This window comes from Pleurodeles waltl, chromosome 10, assembly GCF_031143425.1.
Source record: "Pleurodeles waltl isolate 20211129_DDA chromosome 10, aPleWal1.hap1.20221129, whole genome shotgun sequence".
NCBI lineage: Eukaryota > Metazoa > Chordata > Amphibia > Caudata > Salamandridae > Pleurodeles > Pleurodeles waltl.
The window spans coordinates 299,484,986-299,502,136 of NC_090449.1; positions in this window are offsets into that span (position 1 = coordinate 299,484,986).

Below are 17,151 nucleotides of genomic sequence, written 5' to 3' on the forward strand. Positions count from 1 at the left end.
GGTTGCCCCACCCTGTGACCCCTAGATGCCCTCCCACTGGCCCTAGTCCCCTGTCCCTCCGGCACAGTGTGCCCACTCCCACCAGGACCTTCATCGTCTTGTGTGGTGGGTGCTGACTAAGATCCATGTACAGGTGGGCACACTATGGATTGACGTGGCCTGAAGACACTGGTTTGGGGGCCTTGGGCGACAGGTTTTGTGGTGACTTGAGGTTGGGGGGGGCTCCATGGTGTCCTGGGTGAGGCTGGTGGAATTGGACTGCTCAGGGAGACTGGATGGGCCAGGTAGGTCTTCCAGTTCCAGACACCCTCTGTAGCTGTCTTTACTGGGGTCCTCATCTAGTGGAGGACTGGCTCTATGTGGCACTGGTTGACTGATGACATTCTCAGTGGCACCAGGTGATAACAGGGATTGTTATTCACATCTACCTGATGTACTCTACAGGGGCTGCTAGTTAAGTGCTATATGTCATGCATCAGAACTCAGGTGTAGTTATAAGAGGGGAATGTGCATTGTTAGGTGGCTAAAGAGTGATGCATTGTGGGAGTTGTAGTGCTTCATGCTGTACATGCATTAGGTGCATTTGTGAATGTAGACTTTAGGATTGGTGTTATTGGGGTAGGGTGGGCATACAGCGGATGAGGATGCATGCATTGTAGGTATGCTTAATACAAGGGGATTAGAGGTGACTTACCCGTTTCCAGTCCTCCGGGGATTCCACTGAGACCCTCAGGGTGCAGGATCACCAATCACTTCTCCCATTATGTGATCTCCGGGGAGGAGGTGGGGGCCCACCACCAGTCTTCATGAGGGCAATTTGGTGTCTGGATGCCATCGACTGGACCTTCCCCCTCAGGTCGGTCCACCTTTTCCTTATATCCTCCCTTGTGCGTGGATGGCTTCCCACTGAGTTCACCTTGTTGATGATCCTCCGCCATAACTCCATCTTCCTTGCCATGGACGTTTGCTGGACTTTTGCCCCGAACAGCTGTGGCTCTACCCTGATGATTTTGTCCACCATGGTCCTTAATTCATCATCGGTGAAACGGGGGTGCTTTTGTCAGGACATGGTGAGTGTGATGTGTGCCGGAGTGAAATTTATTTTAAGTGAAGTGTGATGCATGAGAGGTGTCTGTGATGTCTGTGTGCAGTGCGGGCGTGCAATGTATGGTAGTTGTTTGTCCTAGCAAAGGATTGTGGGTTGTGGGTTTCATAGTGGTGTGTGTGGGGGGATCAGGTGTGGGGTATTCGAATTGACCAATGTGGTGGAGTTTTGATCTAGAGGTTCCATTTCGCCGGACGCGGTCCAGACCGCCAATGGATTACTGCTGTGCTAAGACCGCTTTGCTGATTTGCTTTGCTGATTTGGGGTCATAATAAGGTGGGCGGTCTTTTTCTGGCGTGGCGGCGTGGGTGGTGGGACGGGCTCTCCGCTGTCGTTCAGCCTGGTGGTGTCGGATTTGTGGCTGTATTCTGGCGATTTTGTTTTTGTGAGTTGTAATAGGGCGGGCGGATTACTGTCGCCACTGTGATCTTTTGGCGGCCGCTGGCACGGTGATCTTCGGGAAAGACCACCAAAGTCGTAACGGAGGCCATACTCTTTTGTTTCCTCCACCAAATCTGAAATATTATGTCTGTTATATCTGGGAAATCGTAGTGGTCTCTTAAGGAGACCCAGCACTCTGTTACTGCTACCACGATCTGGAAAACGTTATGGTGGCCTCTTAAGGAGGTTAACCATCCAATTCTTCAATCAATAATTGGAAATTATGGTGGGCTCTTAAGGGGACTAACTATCCGACTCTGCTACCAAGATCTGTGAAAGCATCTGGCCTTATTTGTTTTTTTATAATTTATTTATAAAGTGACGGGTTAGAGGTTCGATGGACCTTTTGACTACGCTTGGAGTGATTCCACCATGTGCCCAATCTTACTCATAATCCAACAAAACATGATCAACAAATCAATTAACAGACCTTTTGAGTCAGTAATCTTTACACACCATAATCCATGTGGCCATGAATAACCATGCCTTTTAGAAACATTTAGAATGTTTATTTCCCTATTTTAACAATGCTAATATCACGTAAATTAGTCTCAATATCAAATGATATGCATATACAAACAACACCCGCTGACCAAAGTGTCAAATTAATCTCAATTTAACTAAAGCATTTATAATTAAACATTCAAGAGTTACAGTGCAAATTGGTAAAATCAATAACTGAACAACAGAGATAGCATACATCTAGATTGAACAAGTGAACAAAATCAACTCTTTGTTAATAACATTTGTCAACATTTGGGCATACTAACTATCCCTCCAATTAGAATAGCATGTTTGGGCTTCATGCAAAACAATTTAGTCAAAAATTAATTTGGAAAAGATCTAAACTAGGGCGCTATCAAAATAGTGGCTGGTACCTAAAAGAAAGAACAAAAATCTACCACAGAACCAATAGCATTTTGTTATACTTCTTAATGGAACAGCAATCTGCGATTTCTCTTCGTCAGTTGGACATCCGTCTGCTCAGCATCAGCAACAGGACAGTGAAAGGATTGGCTCAGCCACGGTTGGGCTCTAAGTTAACTCAACCACTTAAGAAATATTAAGCAAAAGAATCAGCATCAGCGCAATTACTCTATGGGGATAAAACTATAAGGGAAACATCTGGAACGGCGGTGCCCCATGAACAGGATTACCAAGGGGTAGAGAATGGGATAGAACCACCAAACTATTAGACAAGGGACAGGGGAAAGGGTCTAACAGGATTAGAATGGAAAAGCATCTGCACCTGCTACACTAAAGGTCTGGAAAAACACAACTGTTCTGCGAAGTGTCATCTGGATATATCAAAATTCAGAAAGCATTTTCTCACGCCGTCAGAAATTCATACATTTACAGTAGGACCAATAGTCTCTGCATTCTAAATCTAAAATATAACTAAACAATCTTTCACACGTCATTGATTGGCTCCTCTTCTCCAATTCCCATTGTCAGCTTCGTCACGTAACTTTTTAGTTGCAATCCTAGCTGTAGTCAGTGCATCCATTGTTAGCGCCTGGTAACATCTTCGTCTCACACATCAAATCTACAAAGTAACAACTTCTAGTACAGAATATTTCCACAAGCAGTTCTAAAAAAAAGAAAGTTTACAAATCCCTTGGTCAGCGCAGTGTGAACAATGAATAATATTAATTCTCTGCTTTCACAAGACATTTATTAGGCCATAAAACATAACATGAGGCTTTGTCGATTAGGCCCAGACCTCGTAATTAATCAAAAGCTCAACATTATTTAAGCAATTACATAACATTAATACATTAGCATAACCCATTAACGCATTTTATTCTACATGTGCACATTGTTGAACTATAAATGTGAATTCTTTATTAATCTTCATACGCGTTATGGTGGCCACCCAAGTGGGCACGTTTTGCAAGGTACACGTTATTTTTTATGTTAGCCTAATTCATGTAAATTCTTAACCCATTAATAAAAAAAATGTTATTAGTAATTAATTCCGCTTTCACAATGGCGACCCTGCCACATGCCTTTTGTGATTTGAAGGGGGGGAAAGACTACCATTAACATTATTTGGGTTGCAATCTACCAAATCAGTCAATCACCCAAGCCCATGTACCTGAGTACTCCAAATATAATACTACGACAAGGAGTCAAATGCCTTGGGAGTGTCCAGTGACACAGCAGTCATACGGAGATCCGGGTAAATCTGGTGTGTAAGAGAAAAAAGGTGTGTAAGTTATCTGAGGTAAAACTACCCTTCTTTATAAAATGTGGGTCAGGCCATCTATGTCAGAGGCCTTCCTGCAAGGTTGTGACTTAACAAACCTCAATTATCAGTGGCTGAGTCAGTGGTTCTCGTTCATGTGTTTCAAGCCAGGCAAGAGTGGATTCGGATAGGCAGTCCACTAATTGATCTGCAGGACATTCATCTCTCATATCATATACATAAGCGTAGTAGTCGGTAAATCTAGACAGAATCTCCAGAGTAGTATTACTCCTGATTCCATCTTCATTAATAAGTCATTTATCTCTCTAGAGACCCACCTTTGATTCACAGATCTAGCTAGCATCTGGCCTCCTCTCCATAAGATCTAGTCTGAGCGTATTTCCTCAGGTATAGAATCTTCTGATCTGCCTCCTTCCTGTGCATCAGCAAACTACTATGTAATGATACTAGAGTTTTAAGGTCTTGTATCCTTGATTATTACTCCTCCCAAGCTTTTATTTTTCTTTCCAAGTTATCCAGAGTGCCCCAAATAGATTTCAATATACAACATTCTTAAGATATACAGAGAAGTCTGAAGTACATTTTAGAAGCTTCTCATAGTGTGGAAGCCTTAGACACTTCCCTCATTGAAACAAAAGTGTTCATCAATTCCTTGCCTGATTTCATCGTTAACTACCTTGCCCATTAATGGATTAGATGGGAAGACTCATAGGTGTGAGCCCTCAGATCATTATCTTAAATCAAGCTGCCATGTATTTGGAGAATGACAGGACAGTGTGCATGGAGGTATGGCGGTCTCACTGCATCTCTGGTTATCAACCAGAAGCCAATGCATGAGAGCACATCATAGACCGAAGAATAGAATGAAAAAAGTCCTTAAAGTACAGATGTTTAAAACACTAAGGGGGTCATTACGACCCTGGCGGACGGCAGAGAAGCGGCGGTAAGACCGCCAACAGGCTGGCGGTATTTACCGCGTGTATCATGACCATGGCGGTTACCGCCATGGTCAACCGCCGGTTCTCCGTTCTGCCCGCCAGGGCGGAGACGACCATCGGGCTGGAGACCAGGGTCTCCAGCCCGGCGGCCGTCACTATACCACCGGCGGTATTTGGACCCGGCTGACCGCCATGGATTTCATGCGGTTTGAACCGCCATGAAATCCATGGCGGTAAGCACTATCGGTGCCAGTGAATTCCTTCCCTGGCACTGATAGGGGTCTCCCCCACCCCCCACCCCCACCTCGACTCCCTCCCCTACTCCCCCACCCCCCCTGCCACCCCCCAAAGGTGGCAGGACCCCCCTCCCCACCCCGACCCCCAACATAACATCACACATACACACACGACACGCACGCAGGCACCTCCAACACACATACACGCACACACACCGACATACATGCCAACATCCACACACACAGTCATACACGCACACCCACATGCAAACATACACACACTCATTCCCATACACACAACACCCCTGCAAGCATAAACGCACTCACACACCCCCTCTACATACACACATGCACACCCCCATGCACGCACACTAACACACAATACCTCCCCACCCCCTCCCCTCCCGGATGATCGACTTACCTGGTCCAACGATCCTCCGGGAGGGGACGGGAGCCATGCGGGGAGCTCCGCCGACACCACACCGCCAACAGAACACCGCCACGCCGAACCACAGGACGTGATTCGCTGGGCGGTGTTCTGTTGGCGTGGAGGTGGAGCAACCTCCACTTCCCCGCCGCCCACCAGTATGGCTGTTGGCGGCTCTCCATCCGTAAAAGGACGGAGAGCTGCCAACAGTCATAATAGGCCGAGCGGCAAACCGCCACCACTGGCGGTCTTCCGCACGGAGGTCCCTCGGCGGTCTTGAAAAATGACCGCCGAGGTCAAAATCACCCCCCAAATATCTATTAGTAAATGGCTACTCATTGTCTTGCGTACTTTGTGAGTAGCTGAGGTAAGTGATGCAGTTGATCTATCACTGACCATATCTAAGATAGTATTGAAGTCCCACCACAATATAAAACAAGTTTTTAAGAGTGTCACATTTTTGTATGAAAGAAGGGCTGAGTGTGTATATTGGGGCCATTCATCTTTATCAACTGTAGTAATTCATGCCCAATGATACCTTGCACAATGATATATCTGCCTTCTAGATCCGCAACCATAACAATATGTCAGAAATGCACAGAACGCTTCATTTGAATCGCGATTCCACATCAGTAAGAGAGTTAGGAAGCAAAGTATCTATGTGTACCTCATTCTGTGGCAAATTGGGCATCCGTCATGGTACTTGGGTAAGATACCTGTAAACGGGTGACATGTTTTTTCAAGTAATTAAGTATGTCTGGACTTTTTAGGATGATTGAGTCCTCTTATGTTCCCTGACATCAATTTAATCCTAGAATTACACTGTTGCCTTGGTCCCATCAAGTCATCTCAGAGGCCTGTATGCCCACAGTAAGACATCTACCCCAAGGGTCACCACCTCTGTGTCCTTGAGTCTGTGTCGTGTCCTATGGTTTAAAATCAGAAGCAGAAAGAAAGGTGAGTAGCCTAGAACACCTTCCTGTGGTAGCATATCCCCATTAATAAATCCTGTGGTTGCATATCCCTATTAACCAACACTCTTAACCCAAATTATCAGAGAGATATCCCCTCCCTACTACCATCATAAACATAGATGTTTACCAAAGCACATAATTCAGGTAATTACCGACAATACGATTTACGCAAGAAGAAACAATCCCCTTTCCCATCTAGGGCCTATATTCTGTTTGTCTTCTCTTTTATAAACATGTTTAAGTAAATGACTGTCTCTTGCATATAATACACTACAATTGTGGAATCTAGTGGCGCGGAATGTTAATTGTCACCCATTCGTTGTGAGTCACCAGAAGTCAAGCATGGTTTATTATGTTCTTTTTCACAAAAGACATCGCCCTCTTGGGGTCAGTGAACATGAAATGTATACTTGAAATTCTGGTAGGATACATCATTGCATATTCCAGCACTTACTTTTAGGTCTGGCGTTACATTTTACTTCCGTCCACTGCAGCACGTAGCATGGGGCAGTGGGTCAGCCTACTCAAGCCACTGGTTAACTTCACTTTGAGTGACTGCATTTTGCTGTCTCACAAGAAGCACATCCACACACAAGCTAGCTCACTTCAGTGCCAGTGTTTTTGTTTTTAATATATAATTACTTTACTATGACATTTGTATTTATAGCCTGATATGATAGCAGGACGCTTCTGACGCACATCCAATTTTTATCAGATCTCATCTCCTCCCAGTGCTGTTGTAAATTTGTTTTAGAGTGTTTTATTTTTCTGATTGCTGCTATTTCACAGCATACCAGATTTTGATCATTTGAAACTATTCTGTACTAAGGTATCGTCTTTTGACTTTTTTCTTTCTCTCCTTCTTTCCTTTGCTTAATTCATTACAGCTCTTCCTTTCTTGCCTTCTTTCATTCTCTTTCTTTCCTACACTATTTCCTTCTTTTTCTCTTTCTTTCTTTCACTCTTGCTTTCTTTTGCATTTCCTTTCTTTCTTTTTCTTCCTTTCCTGCTCTCATTCTTTCTTTCCATCTTTCTTTCTCTTGTCTTATTTCATTATTGCCTTCTTTTGTCCTTTATTTGTCTATCTTTCTTCTGTTTTGATTTCCTTCTTTCATTTTCTATCTTTCCTTGTATCTTTCGTTCTTTATTCATTGTCTATCTCTCATTATTTCCTTCTTTCTCTTTCCCTCTTTATGTTCCCTTCTCTAATTTCTTCTTTCCTTTCTTTTTTTTCTTTCCTACCTTCTTCCACTCTTTGTTCTTTCTCTTTTCCTTTTTTCTTGCCTTCTTTCTTTCTTACGTTTTTTCTTGTTTTTTCTTCCTTGCCTGCTCTCTTGCAACCAACGCCAGACTGGCTGACATTTTTAATTCTGTGTTAGCCAAGACGTTTTGATTTTACTGAAAGTAAGTGTATACCATACTTAAGGGTTTCAGCCAGACGTCAGGATCCGGTTGGTTTCATTCACATTTTTCTTCCACCGACTCCAGCATGTATTTAGGGGAGACATATCAGCCCACTGGCTGCCTTCACTACGAGTTCCGGGATGCTACCCTTCCACAAAACATTTTTTTTTAATTTTTTTTTAAAGACCCACAAATCTTTTTTGGCCTATAGCACATGATTTTTTTTTTTTTAGATTGATGAGAGCACGTCATACTTTAAAACAACAACATTTTACAAAAATCATGCCAAACAAAACAATAATTGACAGACGGCTGACAGACAATGCTCAATCTATTGGCTTTGCCAATGTTTGTTGTAATTCTTTCTTCACTGGCCAGAAGGCTTAACAGGCCTCATGTACTGCGATGGTCAGGGTCAGGCACTCCATGCCAAATGGGCTCACTCAGCAAAGAACAGAGGTGGGAGAATTAGAGGCTCCAGCTATCTTAACCAGCATTTTTTCCACAAACAGGTCGATTTTACCAGTGTCCATACATTCTGGGACACCCAGGATATGCAGGTTGATGCAATGGGAATGTGCATCCAGGACTTCATTCTTTGCACATGAGTATTCTAATGTTTTTTTTTATAGCTGCTGCATTGTCTTAGTGTGGGTACTGATGTAATTTTCCGTTGCTGATATGTGCCTCTCAGATTTATTCAGGTGCCCTGCAAATTTGAGTCTCTTTCATGCTGTCTTCTGTAGAGGTGAGAGGGTCAAGTTTGTGGCAAATTATATGCAGGCTCTAACTCACCCCCCATTAAGGTGACTTTAGGTCTGGTCTACACAGCAGTCTTCCAGATGTATTAATTGCAATATACATTTGAGTGTGACTTGGCCACGCCTTCAACCAGTGGCATTTTGCTGTCAGCCTATTTCAGCAATTGGCTTGAGCCTTTGTCAGTCACGTCTTGGCTGAGCCAAGAGGAGTATATCCAATGTCACCTAATGCTGTTGCTTTCAGAGTGAATCTTTCCACCACAAATGAGGTGGAGAATTAACTAATTCACATATAAACAATCAAGATGCCTGAATGTTCCTTTTTCTCTACTATGCGAAAAGTAATGGGAAAGGTATTGTTTGGATCACCTAGTTAAGCAATTTTTGCGCAAAAAAAGGAATGGAACTTTTCCATAGAAGCAGGAAAGAGAGTTTTAACAAAGGCAATTTTATATTGATATGTAATTCCTTCACTGACCACTGTCCATGGGTGTTCAGATACTGGCAGGAGCTCTCCAACAGGGTAAATGGTCTTTATCTTAGTGGTTGGTGACTAGAAGTATTGACTTTTGAGGAGATTCTCTTTCCGAAGTCACAACAGGACAGATTCCTTCACATTTTCTAAGTTAATTATCTTATTGGAGTTCAGATCTCAAAAGGAAAGTTCTTCCTCATTCAAGTACCTGGGTATCCGAATATTTCAATCCTCAGTAGACCTCCAGGATGCCAATTTGGGCGCCTCTCTCTGAGCGCTACACTCCAGGGTGCAGTTCTGGAGATCATTAAATCTCCCGATCATGGCACGGGTTTCCCTGTCCAAAATGATTGTTACACAGACTATAATACTGTTTTACAAATCTACCGGTCAAGGTCCTAGTGTTGTGGTTCCGGCAATAGGATTCCTTTTTGCAGGAGCTAATATGGTACTCGGGTAACTGCAGGGTCTCCTTATAGGTTCTTCTGAGACCACTGGGAGAGGGGACCTGGGTGTCTCAGACTTTGAATTGTACTATTTGGTGGCGCAGCTGCAATGGGTCGCCCGGTGGTCGGATGGTTTCCACCTGTACGAGCTTGGGTTACATGAGCCGACTGTTACTCCAGCGATATTGCTGGCAAAGCTGCTCAGTGGAGCTGTGGTACTCCCTCATCATGGTCAACTGGTTGAGGTGGTGCAGAGGTGTTGGAGGTAATGCTGTTGCCGCTCCCCAGGGAACTTAATATATGCTGGGACACTGCCTTCGGCTGGTCCAATTCCTGTCTTCACTGGTATCCAGCTTGCTTCTTGGACCTGGTTACCAGCAAGACGTGCTGTTACCCCTGGCTGACCTGATAGGAATTGGCCGGGGGGACAGACCGAATTGCTCTCACTTATCAAGCCTTGACACATACATTTAAGAGTCTGTCGCCAGGAGTTATTCGGGAGCCAGAGACACACCAGGTACTTCACGGTCTCTTAACTTTGGAATCGGCCAGACACATGATGAAAAGTCTTTACCAAGCCCTCATACACACAGTCCAGAAAACACGAGTGGCAATCAGACGGCAGTTGGAGACACTGTTGGGACACGACATCTCAAATTCAGATTTGCAGAAGGTGTTGGCCTATCTGCAAAGTCTATCTAGTAATAGCAGGCTGAAATATACGCAATTTAACTACCTACACATGACTTACGTACTGCCACATAGACTGCAGGTTATATATGGGGAGGACCCTAGATCCTGTCCACGATGCACATATGTTGATGCAGATTTTCTACACATAGTGTGGGGATGCCCAGTGATACAGAAGTTTTGAGAAGGGGTTGTTAATAGTCTCAATGATGTTCTAGGACGTGCCCTCCAGTGCACTGCAGAGACATGCTTACTGGGCCTATTTTCTAGGCTGCGTCCTAAGAAGGTGGGCTCTAGGTTTCTCGATCTAGCCCGGATATTGGATAGGCGCAGCATAGCAAAGCAGTGGACATCATTTGTGGGACAGAGCTTACCACAATGGACCAGAGAGGTCACATTGTGGGCTGGGCTGAAGGGAGAGCATTGCTCTGGGATGATGCTAGGGGTATACGGAGGAGACGATTGGCGGGGCTCTGCTCGGAGATGTTGGGCGCTTGGGAATGGCCGGGTGACGACTCTGATACAGAGTGTGGGGTGGTGGCCCCTTGCCAATCAGACACATTAGAGAACCAACGTTAGGCAATGATCAGTGATTATGTACCTGGGGATTTCAGTTGGCGGTGATATGTAAGCTCCACGAGAATTCTAATTACCCAATATAACTGGTGAACCCCCTCTGTTCACAGACAGACGCATGCCAACACCCTCCCCCGCCCCCAAATGGAAGTATGGTGAAATTTATGCTTAACAAGTGAAAGGTTCTCCGCATAACAGTGTAAAGATTTGAATAGTACTCTCCTAAAATGGACCAAAGTTAGGTTGTTAATGTTATGGTTGTTAAGTTAGAAACATTTAATGGATAGTTATCTAATGGCTTCCATGAACGGCAGGTTAAACCATCTATAATGTTTAGACAGACAGGCTTAGTTTTGTATAATCCCAAATCTGATATGTGACCTAATGTATTGTAACAGGTACTTCACTGACTCTAATAAAAGGGAAAAAAGACAAAATGCGCATATATGAATTTTTACTGATTGTATATGGCGGACCAAATGTATATGTATTCAGAACTGTGTCTCATACAACTATGACAAAGCCAATGAAACGATGAATACAATCAAATCTATAAATATAATTCATATTATAAATAAGTAAATTCAAGTAAAAACCATAATAATAATAATGAATAAATAAAAGAAAACGAAAAATAAAAAAAATGTGTGGGTGTGTATATATATATACAGATATATATATATAATATAAATTTACTCTCTTGTAAGCTTTACATTGTCTACCCATCATCCTATTTCACGTCTCTATCAATCTATCCTCCATCCCCACTCGGACTCATCGCAAACCCATTCTACTACTTCCATCTCCAAAATAACCCTGCCTATGCTCCTCCCTCCTCTTCCACATCTAGCTCACCCCAAACCTCAGTTTACTACCATGATCTCCCAAACAACCCTATTAAATTCTCCCTCATTTATCTCACCTTTGACTCATCCAAAACCTCTCCTGCTACTATGATCTCCCTACCCTTTCCACACACTCTTCCCTCCTCCATCTCTCCTTTACTCATCCCAAGCCTCATCCTATTACTATAAACTCCCAACTAACACTTCTTGATTCTTCCCTCCTCTATCTCTCCATTACTGTAGTCAATCAAACTCACATATCCTCTGCTCAAATTAACTCATATTAATACTAATACTGTACTCATATTTCCTTATACTAATCCACCACTAATTCCACTTGGGTTCCGGAGTTGCGTGCTACTTGTCGAAAAGCACTTTGACGACTCGTCAGAGATAGTAAGCACTATATAAATACTATTACAATTACAATGTTAAAAAAAAATGTTTATATTACCAGATTCTGGTTCAGTTCCTACTGGTTGAAGACAGGTGTGAGGGCTATGAAGCATCTGGGTTAAAACCTTAGAAACAAAAACTCAACAGAATTCATATACAGAAACAGAAGTTCTGAAGATATTTTCTGAAATCTTGGGGCAGAGGTAGGAAAGACTGGAGGAGCTTGGTATTCTGACAAAATACTGTGTAAAACCGTTGGATGTCACAAATATTGTGATGTCAAACATATGGTGATGTGAAAATTATTTTGTGACAGAATGTAGAAGGTAATATTCTGTTTTAATTTATTTAATATTTTTAAAAATATAGCTGTACGTAATATCTTTAGATTTAATAAAGTTGTATCAAATATTTCTTTAATCAGTTTGCTAATTATTAGTTTAATATGTTATTAGTATTACACTATTTCTGTTTAATTTGTTGAGCATAGTTTGTAAACTTTTAAATGAAATGTATTTTTTTTAATTTAATTAGGAATAGTCTATTTAATGGCGGATTGTAGGATTTCTGAGGGAATATGGAGGGAAGTTTATTTTCTTATGTTATGTAATTTATTTTTTAATTTGCTAATGCTGCAAATGAAATCTTATTAACTACTTCTTGATTTTTCATTATTTAATTGGTTGATCAGTTTAATTATTAAATTGAGTTAATTTATTAACTGATTTTATTTTTTATTTTAATTGTTGGCATTGTGTTTTAGGTTAGTAGAGAAGTGTTAATTTAAAATATTGTTTTTTATTTTTGTAATTTTACTCATAAAATTTGTATTTTTCAAATTTAATTTTATTTGATTTAGGTTTATTGAATATATTGTTTAAAATATATTTCAATGTTTTGGTCTATATTTAAATGTTGTATTTATTTTTGTTTGTAAAAAAAAGGAGCCACAATAGTAAATACAATGCTTACAAAGTCCAACACTCTCCCTTCTCCTGCTTAAGTTAGTGTGTTAAAAGTAAATCCGACACCTCCGAAGTACAACACTTTCCCCTACTTCTGCTTACATTGGAGTGGGAATAGTAATTCTGACTCTTCCATAGTCCAACACTTTCCCTACTTTTGCTTCTGCTGGATTGGGAATAGTAAATCTAACCTCTCCAAAGTGCAACACTTGGTGCACACTTTCATGATGGTTTCACCTCGAACATATGTACAGTTTTTCATTGGGTCTTCTCACACAGAAGAATGATATCATGTCTGCTTACCATGTAAGCAATCTGAAATGGGTTTACTCTTTGTCTTCCCTTTACTTCATTCTTCCAGAACAAGTTGGTACTTTCTATGAAGGTCTCTCTTCTGCCAAATATTGGGCAGTTCATCACTTTGCTAGCATCTTTCCTCATTTACATCCTTTCATGGAAGAGGTGAGGCTGCATCACCTGAACTACCAGAGGGCTGTAAGCTTCTACATTTATTAAACTCAGGATCATCACATTGATGATTTGCTGTTTCTTGGCTACGGTTGTACCAAGTAGGGCAAGGTGATCCAGAAGAGGATGTTCTTACTCTGGAATGTGTTAAGTATTACATTTTGCCAATGTGGAACCCGCAGGGGCATTAGAGACTTTTGCTCGGATTGGAGTGAGAATAGCAAATCTGACACTCACCAAAGTCCAACAGTTGTCTTAGAGTGGCTCAAGTTGGAATGGGGGTAGCGACTTTTACCTCTTCAAGTCTACATTCTTTCATTTGATTGTTTAAGACAAGCCCCACCTAAAACATCAGTATCGTTACCAGAATGTACCAGTGGTGAGTGGGCGGAAAAGATCTGAGGGCGACCATTTTAAATAAAAAGCTGATACTCTGTGGGGTGCAGGTGGAACATAGGGTAGTTTACTGAGAACCCCAGAGGAGCAAGGACATTGTGCTGTGTAAGTGGTCTGACATCAGCTGAGGCAATCTTGCACTCTCTAGCCAGTCCTTGAGGTACAGGAACACATACATCCCTGACCTTCTGAAGGTGGGCTGCAACCACTGAACAGACTTTTGTTAAAACACATGAGGCTGAATGGAAGAAATGCAAACTGATAGTGAGCCCACTACAAAGTGCAGACACCTCCTGTTTAGGTGGCACAATGGTATATGAAGATGCAGATTCTGCAGATTGAGTGACACAGTCTTTAGACTCTAAGGTCTTCAGCACATGAGAAAAAGCAAACATCTTGAACTTCTTGCAGAGAGAGGAGCCTAGGACATGAAGAAGTAAAATGGGCAGATGGCTACTGTCCATCCAATGGACCAAAAAGTAACAAGAGCATTGCTTGTCTGCCATTTCTCTCACAATCAACTTTAGAAGTGCAAAGAAATTCTTATGTCGTATCTGAATATCTGAGTGCTAATCTGAATGACAAAAGCAAAGAGTGGAATATGGGGGTGGGGCTATTCCTGGATGGGAAGGGTGTCTGTAAAGCTTGTGAGACCCAGCAGTTGAAGTAATGGTTCCCTGGTGGGTGCAAAATGGAGGCCCATCACCTCACCCACAGGGAACACTTGCCTGCACAAGGGTGAGTTAAAGTGGTTTCAAGAGTGGAGTGGTAGAGAAGTACAAAGAAAAACCAGTGTCCTTGCCTTCCTTTGGAGACACCCAGTGCTCTGAAGCAATGAAAACAAGCTTTGGCATAGCCAATAGGTCTCGCCTTTGGAACCTTATAAGTATTTAGCCATGCAGCACATTAAACCTTTTATCAGAAATAAACTGTGTTTGTGCATTACTTCATATACTTAGCATTAGACTGTAATGGTCACAACATCCCCTAGAGGGCAGCACAAGAAAAATAGCATTTGGAAGAAACATGGTTTTGTATCCATATAGTCTGCCCCTAGAGTGCATAACCACATGAAAAGGGAAGGGCAGAGAACATTGCCTTGTAACCATATATTCAACCCCCAGATGGCATAATGCATTACACATTTTCAGGCCTAGCAGGGCTGCTAAAATATTATGAGAAACAAGGCCCTTAGAACACAAACTACTCCCAGCTGTAAAGCAAACGCTCCAGCCAGGAGAGAGCTTAAAAAGACATTGAATGGGGGGAGAGGTTATGATTTTGGGACCCACCCTCCAACCTAGTGTGGGGACCCAGAAGATAAGCTGGACAGAAAGAGCACATTGTGCAGAAAGTTTTGGAGGTGGTCCGATTGTCCACCAAAGGCTGAATTATGGGCAAAAATGTGTTGTAAAAGGAATGCCCCACAAAGCATTTTGGGGCGAGTTTCCCGGATGCAGTGAATATTGTAGTATTGGCTCTCTGCAGTGCCAGGGAGAGCAGCCTTGAGTGTTTCACTTGTGTGTTTTCTATTTAAAAGGTGCCAGTTTGTATATTTTTCAACTGCCAAACTTTGGAAGAATTTAGGAATGGGGCTCCATATTTAACCGGTGCTCGTGAGTAAAGCGCTCCAAACTTCCGGTGGAGTTTCTGCATAAATAAAATAAAATCAAGAATCCCCCTCCAGTTTGCAGCCTGTGTTGGGTGCAGACACCGCAAACAAACAGCAAAATGCCAGAGGAAGAGGCAGCATACCGCCATCAGAGCGAAGCGGAGAGGAAAAAGAAAAAGGTAGTGCACCAACACTAAGGTATATGTCCGATTGTGCAATAATCCATGTAACAGGGTCAGTCTCCAAGGTGGTAACAAAACTGCCTCAAAGCTGGACAAACCTAAAGCATTTACCTAACAAACCAAAGGAATTTTGTAAAGGCAAGCCAGGGAACGAATGAAAGTGATGGGCATGGTGAAAGCCCACATAAGTAGGCTACAGCATGTCGAGAGACAGCGCATGCGCGCTGCGTAGACTCGACCTAAAAAGAGGTAGCTGTTGAACAGATTGGGAGGGCTGGGGATGGCAGGAAGGAATGAGTCTAAAAAACCTCCTAATATCCTTTACTAAAGCTAAAATGGGTGAAACGGGAATCGGGAATCCAGACCCAAAGATCAACCCATGGCACAACCTTGTTCAAACTGCTGCAGAACAAAATTAGCTTGTTCACCTAAGAGACACATCTGTCAAAGGCATTTCCTTCAGAAGAAGGATCGCCATGAACTGACCGCAGAGATGAGATTAAGAATAGGCATTATGCCAGAGACCAATATATCGTACGAAGCCCATATAATATCTGTAACAGACAGACTTTCTGAAAGCTATTACAAAATCTACTTAGGATCAAGACAATGTAAGTCTTGAGAAAGTACCAGGCGTGCATGTAAAAGAAAGGGACAACACACTTGTTGTCTCCATCAGGATCAATCTGCAGAATACCTCGGAAATCTACAGCAAGATATATCAGGGTGATGCAACAAGGACTGAAATAATCATACGTGTGAATTGTTCAATTTGACACTCTAGAAAATTGTATAAAGTACCACTAAAGCACTATCAACAACTAGGGAAAATAAGTACTCACAAAGAAGATTTCACATGTTTAATGTTCAACATATACGTGTAAAAAAAATAAAAAATCTTTGTTCAAATTACTTACAAGTGTCCTGTATTAAACTTGGAGCCTGATATAAAGTTTGGCAGAGGGGGTTATTCCATCACAAACTTGATGGATATCCCATTCGCTGTATTACAATTCCATTATAGCCTATGGAACCTGTAATATGGCAGATGGGATATCCGTCACATTTGTGATAGAGTAACTTCTCCGCCATACTCTAAATCAGGCCCTTAATGCATTGGGATAACATGCAGATACAATCCTGGAAACACACACTCTGTATTGTAAAAAGAAATCCATCAGAGTTGCCTGGACTTCACCTCAGAAACGAATGGAGAGCATCCAGGGTGCCTAGGAAAGGCAACAGAAGTAGCCAGCAGTCTAGCCATAGAATCATTCATGTCTATACCCGGCTACAGAATCTATTTGGTGGTGTTCAGGCCATCATGCATCATGTCAGGAAAGTAGGTCCGAATGTGTTCCCGAAGGATGGAGACCACCAATAGTTGGCTCATATGTCAGAGGACCTGGTGGCAGAGTGCCAATAAGCACGTGGTGTTTCTTACCGATAGAATCTGTTCTTTTTCACTCCTGAGCAGCATGAATTGAAGGGGAGGAGTTGGGATTCAGCTTTGGGGATGAAGCCCGAACCATGAGACTCTTAGGAAAAGGGTGAGTGGATGGGAATTTTTTATCACCTGGAGGCAGTTTATTACGTATGACCACT